Source organism: Schistocerca piceifrons, chromosome 5 (assembly GCF_021461385.2).
Source record: "Schistocerca piceifrons isolate TAMUIC-IGC-003096 chromosome 5, iqSchPice1.1, whole genome shotgun sequence".
Classification (NCBI taxonomy): domain Eukaryota; kingdom Metazoa; phylum Arthropoda; class Insecta; order Orthoptera; family Acrididae; genus Schistocerca; species Schistocerca piceifrons.
This window is the reverse complement of record NC_060142.1, coordinates 373,115,896-373,126,430: the sequence shown is the minus strand read 5'-3', so window position 1 is coordinate 373,126,430 and position 10,535 is coordinate 373,115,896.

Sequence of the window (10,535 nt, the reverse complement as noted above, 5' to 3'; positions counted from 1 at the left end):
GTCCTGTCATCCCGGAACACAAAATAACTACTCGGGAACAAACGTTATACCATGGGATAGATATGATCAGTCAAAGTGGTCACATAAATCTCGGCAGTAAGGTGACCTTGCAGGGTGGATCTTGTATGAAGCCCAAGGGATTCCACGACAGGGATGCTCAAATCATAATCGTATCCCGCCGTGTTTCATCTTGGGACATAAAATCGGTCAGAAGTTGTTGCAGTGTGAAACAAAACTCATTCGAACAAATAACTTTCTTACAAATCTCCTTAGTCGGTTTGGAATTGCAGCTCGCCCTGCTATTCCCTGCACGTAAAACTCCGTTCTCGTTGTCTTCGTACTGAGAGCTTTCATGAATGTGACATGCAGCTGTACAGCGACTTTTTCAGCTGACGTCAGATTGTATTTCGCCAAACCTTGTTCAGTTACCATCTGCCACGATGATTCAACCCATATTTTCGTCCGCCTTGCGAATGATGTTTTTTCGCTTTCCCTGTATGCGGTACAAACCATGGACGCGGTGCCTCATGAAACACCAAATACTTCGGCTCCGTTGGTAACGGAAGCACCCACCATACGAGCTCCAACAATTCGCACGTATTCGAATTTACTTAGACTACAGTACTCTGGTATGTGGTTCTGAGTAGACGAGATGGGTTGCCGACGCCACTACTTAGATATGAAGATAATCGAGAGTGATCGAAACATGTAATATAATACAATATATGCAACTGAAACGGAACAATAAACGATAATCATCTTAAATATCAATAAGGTTGTTCAATCTAAGACAATTATGTCGGCTATAGCAATACAGAACACTATTCTGATCGTGACTGACGCTTGCAACGGACTATGTAATGGTGCCAATAATGGTGAAATGCAACAGCGCAACATGCAGGCTTGACTAGCATGTGTATTTATATTCAGGTATATATTTCTCATGGAGTTTCCATATATTTGCCGAACCCCTGTAACTGGTCAAGTCAGTGTGAAGCAGTCGTTGTATTCATTTTAATTATGATACGAGTGGAACAGAACTTGTTCGTTTGCCACAGTATGTTAGTTTTTTAATTGGTTTTCTTTATTTTACATACAGGGTGTTTCAAAAATGACCGGTATATTTGAAACGGCAATAAAAACTAAACGAGCAGCGATAGAAATACACCGTTTGTTGCAATATGCTTGGGACAACAGTACATTTTCAGGCAGACAAACTTTCGAAATTACAGTAGTTACAATTTTCAACAAAAGATGGCGCTGCGGTCTGGGAAACTCTATAATACGATATTTTCCACATATCCACCATGCATAGCAATAATATGGCGTAGTCTCTGAATGAAATTACCCGAAACCTTTGACAACGTGTCTGGCGGAATGGCTTCACATGCAGATGAGATGTACTGCTTCAGCTGTTCAATTGTTTCTGGATTCTGGCGGTACACCTGGTCTTTGAAGTGTCCCCACAGAAAGAAGTCACAGGGGTTCATGTCTGGCGAATAGGGAGGCCAATCCACGCCGCCTCCTGTATGTTTCGGATAGCCCAAAGCAATCACACGATCATCGAAATATTCATTCAGGAAATTAAAGACGTCGGCCGTGCGATGTGGCCGGGCACCATCTTGCATAAACCACGAGGTGTTCGCAGTGTCGTCTAAGGCAGTTTGTACCGCCACAAATTCACGAAGATTGTCCAGATAGCGTGATGCAGTAATCGTTTCGGATCTGAAAAATGGGCCAATGATTCCTTTGGAAGAAATGGTGGCCCAGACCAGCACTTTTTGAGGATGCAGGGACGATGGGACTGCAACATGGGGCTTTTCGGTTCCCCATATGCGCCAGTTCTGTTTATTGACGAAGCCGTCCAGGTAAAAATAAGCTTCGTCAGTAAACCAAATGCTGCCCACATGCATATCGCCGTCATCAATCCTGTGCACTATATCGTTAGCGAATGTCTCTCGTGCAGCAATGGTAGCGGCGCTGAGGGGTTGCCGCGTTTGAATTTTGTATGGATAGAAGTGTAAACTCTGGCGCATGAGACAATACGTGGACGTTGGCGTCATTTGGACCGCAGCTGCAACACGGCGATCGGAAACCCGAGGCCGCTGTTGGATCACCTGCTGCACTAGCTGCGCGTTGCCCTCTGTGGTTGCCGTACGCGGTCGCCCTACCTTTCCAGCACGTTCATCCGTCACGTTCCCAGTCCGTTGAAATTTTTCAAACAGATCCTTTATTGTATCGCTTTTCGGTCCTTTGGTTACATTAAACCTCTGTTGAAAACTTCGTCTTGTTGCAACAACACTGTGTTGTAGGCGGTGGAATTCCAACACCAGAAAAATCCTCTGTTCTAAGGAATAAACCATGTTGTCTACAGCACACTTGCACGTTGTGAACAGCACACGCTTACAGCAGAAAGACGACGTACAGAATGGCGCACCCAAAGACTGCGTTGTCTTCTATATCTTTCACATCACTTGCAGCGCCATCTCTTGTTGAAAATTGTAACTACTGTAATTTCGAAAGTTTGCCCGCCTGAAAATGTACTGTTGTCCCAAGCATATTGCAACAAACGGTGTATTTCTATCGCTGCTCGTTTAGTTTTTATTGCCGTTTCAAATATACCGGTCATTTTTGAAACACCCTGTATCAGTCACAGAGTGGTTGTTACTTCTTCAGATACTACGAGGTTCAAGATAATCATCATCAACTGGCAGCCCCTTGCCCACCATTAGTTATCTGTAAATCGCTCTATACGGCGTCCTAGGTATAAAAACGTAAAGAGGCTCGGCAACTGTCAATAGTAAACTGTTATTAAAATGTAATATTTCGCGTAGAATACCTTGCGAAATTCCGATTGTGTAGATTTTTACATATTAGAGCGGAAGGTTCTATGTGTATCTGAAGGTAAAATGAAACTTTTCATCAGCACCAGCTACAATGTTGATACCGACGAACAACATATCTATCCCATTCTTCGGAGTGGCCGTGCGGTTCTAGGCGCTACAGTCTGGAACCGAGCGACCGCTCAGGTCGCAGGTTCGAATCCTGCCTCAGGCATGGATGTGTGTGATGTCCCTAGGTTAGTTAGGTTTAATTAGTTCTAAGTTCTAGGCGACTGATGACCTGAGAAGTTAAGTCGCATAGTGCTCAGAGCCATTTGAACCATTTATCCCATTCTTGCCGAACAATAAATGAAGGTGTGTAAACAAATTATAGTATCTTTATCTTGTCTCTTTTCTAGCATTTATCGAATAGTACGGGGTCAACTGGTTTCATAATTGGACGAATATACAGGACGTTTCAAAGAAATTCATTTGATTTCGCAAGACTTTATTTTCGACATTGGATGAATATAGAAACGTGGGTAGAATTTTAACTTACACCAAAATTTTTATTTTCAAGAGAACTGTATTTTACATCCATTTACATGCAAACTTGAAGTACATTTTGCAATACGTTTAGAATCGAAGTTTACCTTGGGGCCAGTTCAAAGTTGCCGGTTCATATATTTGCCATTAACGACTCACATGATGCAGTTCGTTTGTCACGCAATTCCGAGAGCATGCCGAAAATTGCATGTTTCATCAAGGTTAAGCACCACCACAAGGACATCCGCATGTAAGAACAGTTTCTAGCGATGGGAGGCCCATACGATGGGTCGGTCCTAAAAAAGGGGAGGTGGGAGGACTTGGGGATGAATGAAGGAATTGATTCCCCATCGTTGTCCTTCAAAGTCACCTGATCGTACGGTACGTAATTTAATTTTGTGAAGATTTATGAAAGACTTCATCTACGTGCCTCCCGTGCAGACTACTTCGAGTGAATTGCGACGTAGCATACCAACAGCGCTGAATGCGGAAAGACGAGACGAGAAACATTGGACGAGTTTGATTATCGTCAAGGTGTCGAAAGACCTTACGGGAATGCAGCTGGGTAACATCTTCAACAACAGCCGATATTTCGACAAGCGTTCACACACACACACACACACACACACACACACACACACACACACACACACACACGCTAGTGATACAGCACGACCAAAAACGGCCAACGTCAGAAGTTAATAACAAGTGAGTGAGACAGCGTTAACTCTGCCCCGCTGTTGTCTGATCAGGGAGAGAGCGACATTCTCAGACAAAATCGCAATCTCTATTCATGAGGTCAAGAGCTAATTTAATTTCAAAAACAGAGTGAAAAATGTGCTAAGACTGGCATTTAGGTTGACTAATTTATAGACTGAGGGTCGCTAATCCGCCACACGCATTCAACCGGCTGCTGGCTTAACCCACCCTGTCCGACAAGCCCACGCATTGCACGTTCAGCTGTACGACCAACAAGATAAGTACGTGTTCTCTGACAGGCATAAATTTTCAACTGTCGTGGCACATACAGTATCAATGGTTTTTACTTTTTTTAATGTTATTGTATCTTAACTGATTGCATCCCCGTTGATCAATTCAGAACAGTCAGTGTATTTAATTCACTTCAAATAATAATAATAATACGATTGTAGCTGATACACAGTTGTACATTAGAGAGATTCGCTGTGACGATGCCACCGTATGACAAATATTAATACTGCCTAAGTTCCGTCCCTTTATGCCTTAGTTTTTTGGCCGTCCTGGTTCATTTAGGAGTGTATCGACAGACGTCAGTGGCGTACTGGGGCCTGAGTGAAACGAGAATGCACGTAACAAGAGTCTGACCTCGGCACGTGCCGAGGACCGGCGTACTTGACTGGTGGTCCCTGTTCCAAACTGGTTGCGCCAGCGTGAGAGTGCAAGAGTCGATAACTCAATATCTGCATACAAATGTTTTCAAAATGGGAAGTCTATGATCAGATGTTTTGAAATTTGATACTTCTCTGATGGCGCGCACCATATGTCACTCTGCGACACTAGCGGAGAAAATTGTCACTGTCGCCTGGAATTATATTTTTAGAAATATTGTAATGATTGTCGCAACTTATAAACTATCCGCGATTACTTTGATGGAATTCCGGTAGAATTATGCTTATTTGAACTATTGTCGTTCGCTGGAAAGACACAGCTGTCAAGAACAGAGGGTGTGTTACATAGTATTAGCGTGATGTCTCCTGGGGCTGACTAAGCTATCTTTCGGTCCTTTTGTGTGGTTGAAACCTCTGCTAACCACGAAAGGAAAACGGATTGTTATCATACTATGTGGAGAAGAATAGCAAGCGCACAAAATAACTTCAAGATGCCACTAAATTCTGTAGCAAAAGTGTTTTTAACTCTACAGCACTCTAAATATTAAAAATGATTATATGTTGTGACTGTTCAAGCTTGTGGAATTTGCACAACGTGATCCGGCGGCAAACCCGTGAAGACTATTTTCATGATTATGTGTTCTTCCGATGACGTCATTTTCCTCTTTTATCTGTGACTGTTTGCATTATGCTATTGCAGTTTCGGTTTAAGTGCCACTGTCAGGTATCTAAAAAGATATAATGCAATATAAATATCGATATCATATCACGGCATAACAGTAAGTTAAAAATAAACAAGTCCTTGTAAATAGCGCGGTTCTACGTACTATGTTACTCGTACCATTGGTAATAGCCTTTGACTGTGTTACTATCAAGGGTAATGCAGCCACACAAAATGTTATTTCTAGCCTACATACGTGCCGTAATATGACATCGACGCTTTACATTGAGTTATATCTTTGAGATGCGCAGCAGCACAAACTGCAATAGCACAACACAAATAGAAACCACTAAAAGTGAAAATATGTAAAGCTTTTTTTAAATTACCGCTACCATTCACAAACTTCGTCAACTATTGCATTACTTATTCATTTATCGACATGTTTCGAGGGTTATACCTCATCTTCAGGCTAAATGGAATTAAAAAAACAACTTTACAATAAGGTCATAATGATGTTACATAGTCTTTTCGTAAATGCTGTGGTCATCTTTGTTCTTCTGGCGTGGCAGTCTCGTTGTGATGCGGTGAGGTGTTTCCATTTTCGTGGCTTTTTTGGTCACTGTTCACAAATTGTTACTAACATAGCCGATCACAAACAGTTCTGTAGTGCAGTGGAGCAGATGGCGGTCGAAGTACAGCTGATTTCGATTTTAATATCGATCTGTCGCTCTATGTGGTGTCAGATGTTTACATGTCTTCTGCAAGTCTTGTTATCACATTACAGATGTAGGTTGACGAAATACATCACAAACTGCGCACCTATTACAATATTATTGAACAACTCATGTTATAAACTATTTATTTTACATATTTCTAGGCTTTTTCTGGGGCTAGAGTCAAACAACTGTTATGTTGTGTACCTTTTATTGTAGGAGTATTGTAGTGAAATTGGAAAAGAAATGTGAATTACATAACACGACAGTCTGTGACAAAAATCATAGGACAGCGATATACACTTGTAAAAAGGGCTGTAGTATCGCTGCACAACATATAAAATGGTAATGCAATAGCGAAGCTGTCATTTGTACTTGGCCGATTCATGTAAAAAGGTGACCGATGTGATTGTGACCGCACGACGTGACTGAACAGACTTTGAAAGAGGAACGGTAGCTGGAACTACACGCAAGGGACATTCCATTTCAGAAATCGTTAGCGAATTCAATATTCCGAGGTCGATAGTTCAAGAGTGTGCCGACAACACCAAATTTCAGGCATTACCTCTCATCACTGACAAAGCAGTGGCCAACGGTCTTCACTTAAAGAGCGACGGCGGCGATGGTTGCATGGAGTTGTCAATGCTAACAGACAAGCAAAACAGAGTGAAATAACCGCATAAATCAATGTGGGATATGCGACAAACGTATCCGTTACGACACTGCTGCGAAATTTGGCTTCTATGGGCTACGACAGACGTGAGTGCCTTTTGCTAAGACCACGACATTGCCTGCAGCGACTCTCCTGGACTTGTGACCATTTCGATTGGATCCTAGAAGACTGGAAAACCGCGGGCTGGTCAGATTAGTCCTGATTTCAGTTGATAAGGACTGATGGTAGAGTTAGAGTGTGGTACAGAGCCCACGATGCCATGGACCTAAGTTGTCAACAAGGCACTGTGCAAGTTGGTGGTGGTTCCCTAATGGTGTGGGCTGTATTTATATGGAAAGGACTGGGTCCTCAGATCCAAATGAACCGATCATTGATTGGAAATGGTTATTTTCGGCTACTTAGAAGCAATTTGCAGCCATTCATGGACTTCATGTTACCAACTAGTGATGTCACGTTAAAAGGCCACAATTTTTCGAGATTGGTTTAAAGAACATTCTGAACAATTCGAGGGAATTATTTGTCTACCCAGATCACCCGATATGATTCACATCGAAAATTTATGGGACATAATCGAGAGGTCAGTTCCCGCACAACATCTTGCACTGGTAACACTAAGCAATTACGGACGTCTATATCGGCAGCATGGCTCAGTATCTCTGCGGAGGACTTTCAGTGACTTGTGTCGATGCCACTTCGAGCTGCTTCACTGCACAGGGCAAAGCAAATCCGACACTATATTACGAGGTATCCCATGACTTGTCAGCTCATTGTACACTCAACAGCAAAGACCATAAACGTAAAACGGGAAGCATCTAAAAATTTTGTAATTATTGTTCAAAAGCATTCGTCAAATATGCCCAAAACAGCCGATAACCGGACGCGAGAAACACCATAAGAGATCTATAAAAACCACGAAGAATAAACTTATAGAGGAATAGGTGAAAAGTGCGAGTGTCAGGTTTAACGAGATTCTAACAAGACTCATTACCAGTGTATTCATAATGAGCGACTCCGTAAATATATGTATGCCGCTTCCGGAGTATGAAATCTTCGGTGTAACGAGTTTAATGTGGCCACTATCGGTCAAACTGGAAGGACCTTCGAACCTAGATTCCAGAAACATTTGCTCACAAGGCGGGGGCCGGTAAAACGTAATTCCCCCTCCACTGAGCATCTCAAATCTAGTGGCCACCAACTACCCACATAAGGAGTTGAAGTTAAACTTCTGAAATCATTAAGTACTCATGATGCAGGGAAGATATCTTAGTCAATGATCAACTGGTCAGTAGAAAAGCAAGTTTTTTATGACTATGTTCCTTATCTTTGAAGAATTTTAGGATTCCTATAACATCGTAGTCAGCAAAACTTGTTTTAAGTTTATATCTCTTCATGTTTTTACCTGAAAATTCCTGGTTTCTAGTTACTCAATTCTGTTTAGTACATTTGAGGTTTGTAATTTGTCTTGTTCTGTCTTGTCGGTTCCTGCTATTCACAGCAGTCTTATGGTAATTTTAACTTATAAACTAATCATGTAGGCCTATGTATTCTTTACAATCACGTTTTCTCTCTATGCTTTAGTCATTTAACTTCATTTCACTGATAAAGCTCTGTCTCATATGTGCCTCTCAGTCCACTCCCAGCGCAGAACATTTTATTATGAAGGTACTGTTAATAATTTATAAGGCTTGTTGTAAGTTTCTGTTATGGTTCTACCCTAAAAATTCTAGCTTTGCAATTGCATTATATTTTATGGAGTATTTGATATTTACAGTTTTGTCTTATTTTATGCCAAAGGTCCGTGTTCGTAACAGAAGAAGTATATGGTCGTACTAGGATTATAAACCAACTGTGTTATGGACTATACGCTCTTGACAATTACTGGCACACTTTTAGTTTTAATTATACTGCACGAAAAAGAATTAATTTTTTCCTGACAGACGATCCCGATTAGGTTACTCAGATTTAGATTTTGTATTGTATAATTCTTGTTTACATTATTTTTTTGTTTGTTAGCATCCCCACTCTGTTCATTGTATTACATACTTCTACCGAGTTTCTCATTCTTGTTTCTTCTCATTGTATTACGCACATCTACGGTATTTTTTCTCCCTGTTTCTGAATCGTTTCTATTTCATTGTAACACGTTTGCTTACTTGAACCCTATGCCTCAGGTATTGGACAGGATGCTCTGATGATATTTACGCTATTGTTTCCTATTCAAAGTGTTTACAATGCTATATCAGAATTTAAGTACCCGTGGTCTAGGGGTAGCGTCTTTGATTCATAATCAAAACGACTTCGGTCCCGGGTTCGATCCCCGCCACTGCCTAAATTTTGATAAATAATCAGCATTGGCGGCCGAAGACTTCCGGCATAAGAAGTCAGCCTCATTCTGCCAACGGCTTTGTCAAAGAGGGCGGATGAGCGGATAGAGGTTCAGGGCACTCTCTTGTCCTAGGGGTGGGAAATGGAAACCAGTGCAATAAAGACACGTAACGTGTATCCGCAGGACATGTGGCGTGTAATTGAAGAAGTGTCATGATGATCTCTCAATTGGCAAAAGATTCCGGAACAGTCCCCCACTAGGATCTCCGGGAGTGGACTGCCAAGGGGGAGGTTACCATGAGAAAAAGATTGAATAATCTACGAAAGGATAACGTTCTACGAGTCGCGACGTGGAATGTCAGAAGCTCGAACGTGGTAGGGAAACTAGAAAATCTGAAAAGGGAAATGCAAAGGCTCAATCTAGATATAGTAGAGGTCAGTGAAGTGAAGTGGAAAGAAGATAAGGATTTCTGGTCAGATGAGTATCGGGTAATATCAACAGCAGCAGAAAATGGTATAACAGGTGTAGGATTCGTTATGAATAGGAAGGTAGGGCAGAGGATGTGTTACTGTGAACAGTTCAGTGACTGGGTTGTTCTAATCAGAATCGACAGCAGACCAACACCGACAACGATAGTTCAGGTATACATGCCGACGTCGGAAGCTGAAGATGAACAGATAGAGAAAGTGTATGAGGATAGTGAAAGGGTAATGCAGTATGTAAAGGTGGACGAAAATCTAATAGTCATGGGCGACTGGAATGCAGTTGTAGGGGAAGGAGTAGAAGAAAAGGTTACAGGAGAATATGGGCTTGGGACAAGGAATGAAAGAGGAGAAAGACTAATTGAGTTCTGTAACAAGTTTCAGCTAGTAATAGCGAATACCCTGTTCAAGAATCACAAGAGGAGGAGGTTTACTTGGAAGAGGCCGGGAGATACGGGAAGATTTCAATTAGATTACATCATGGTCAGACAGAGATTCCGAAATCAGATACTGGAATGTAAGGCGTACCCAGGAGCAGATATAGACTCAGATCACAATATAGTAGTTATGAAGAGTAGGCTGAAGTTCAAGACATTAGTCAGGAAGAATCAATACGCAAAGAAGTGGGATACGGAAGTACTAAGGAATGACGAGATACGCTATAGATACTGCAATAAGGAATAGCGCAGTAGGCAGTACAGTTGAACAGGAATGGATAGGACAAACTCAGCATACAGGAAAGTCAAAACAACCTTTGGGGACATTAAAAGCAATGGTGGTAACATTAAGAGTGCAATGGGAATTCCACTGTTAAATGCAGAGGAAAGAGCAGATAGGTAAAGAATACATTGAAAGCCTCTATGAGGGATGAAGATTTGTCTGATGTGATAGAGGAAGAAACAGGAGTCGATTTAGAAGAGATAGGGGATCCAGTATTAGAATCGG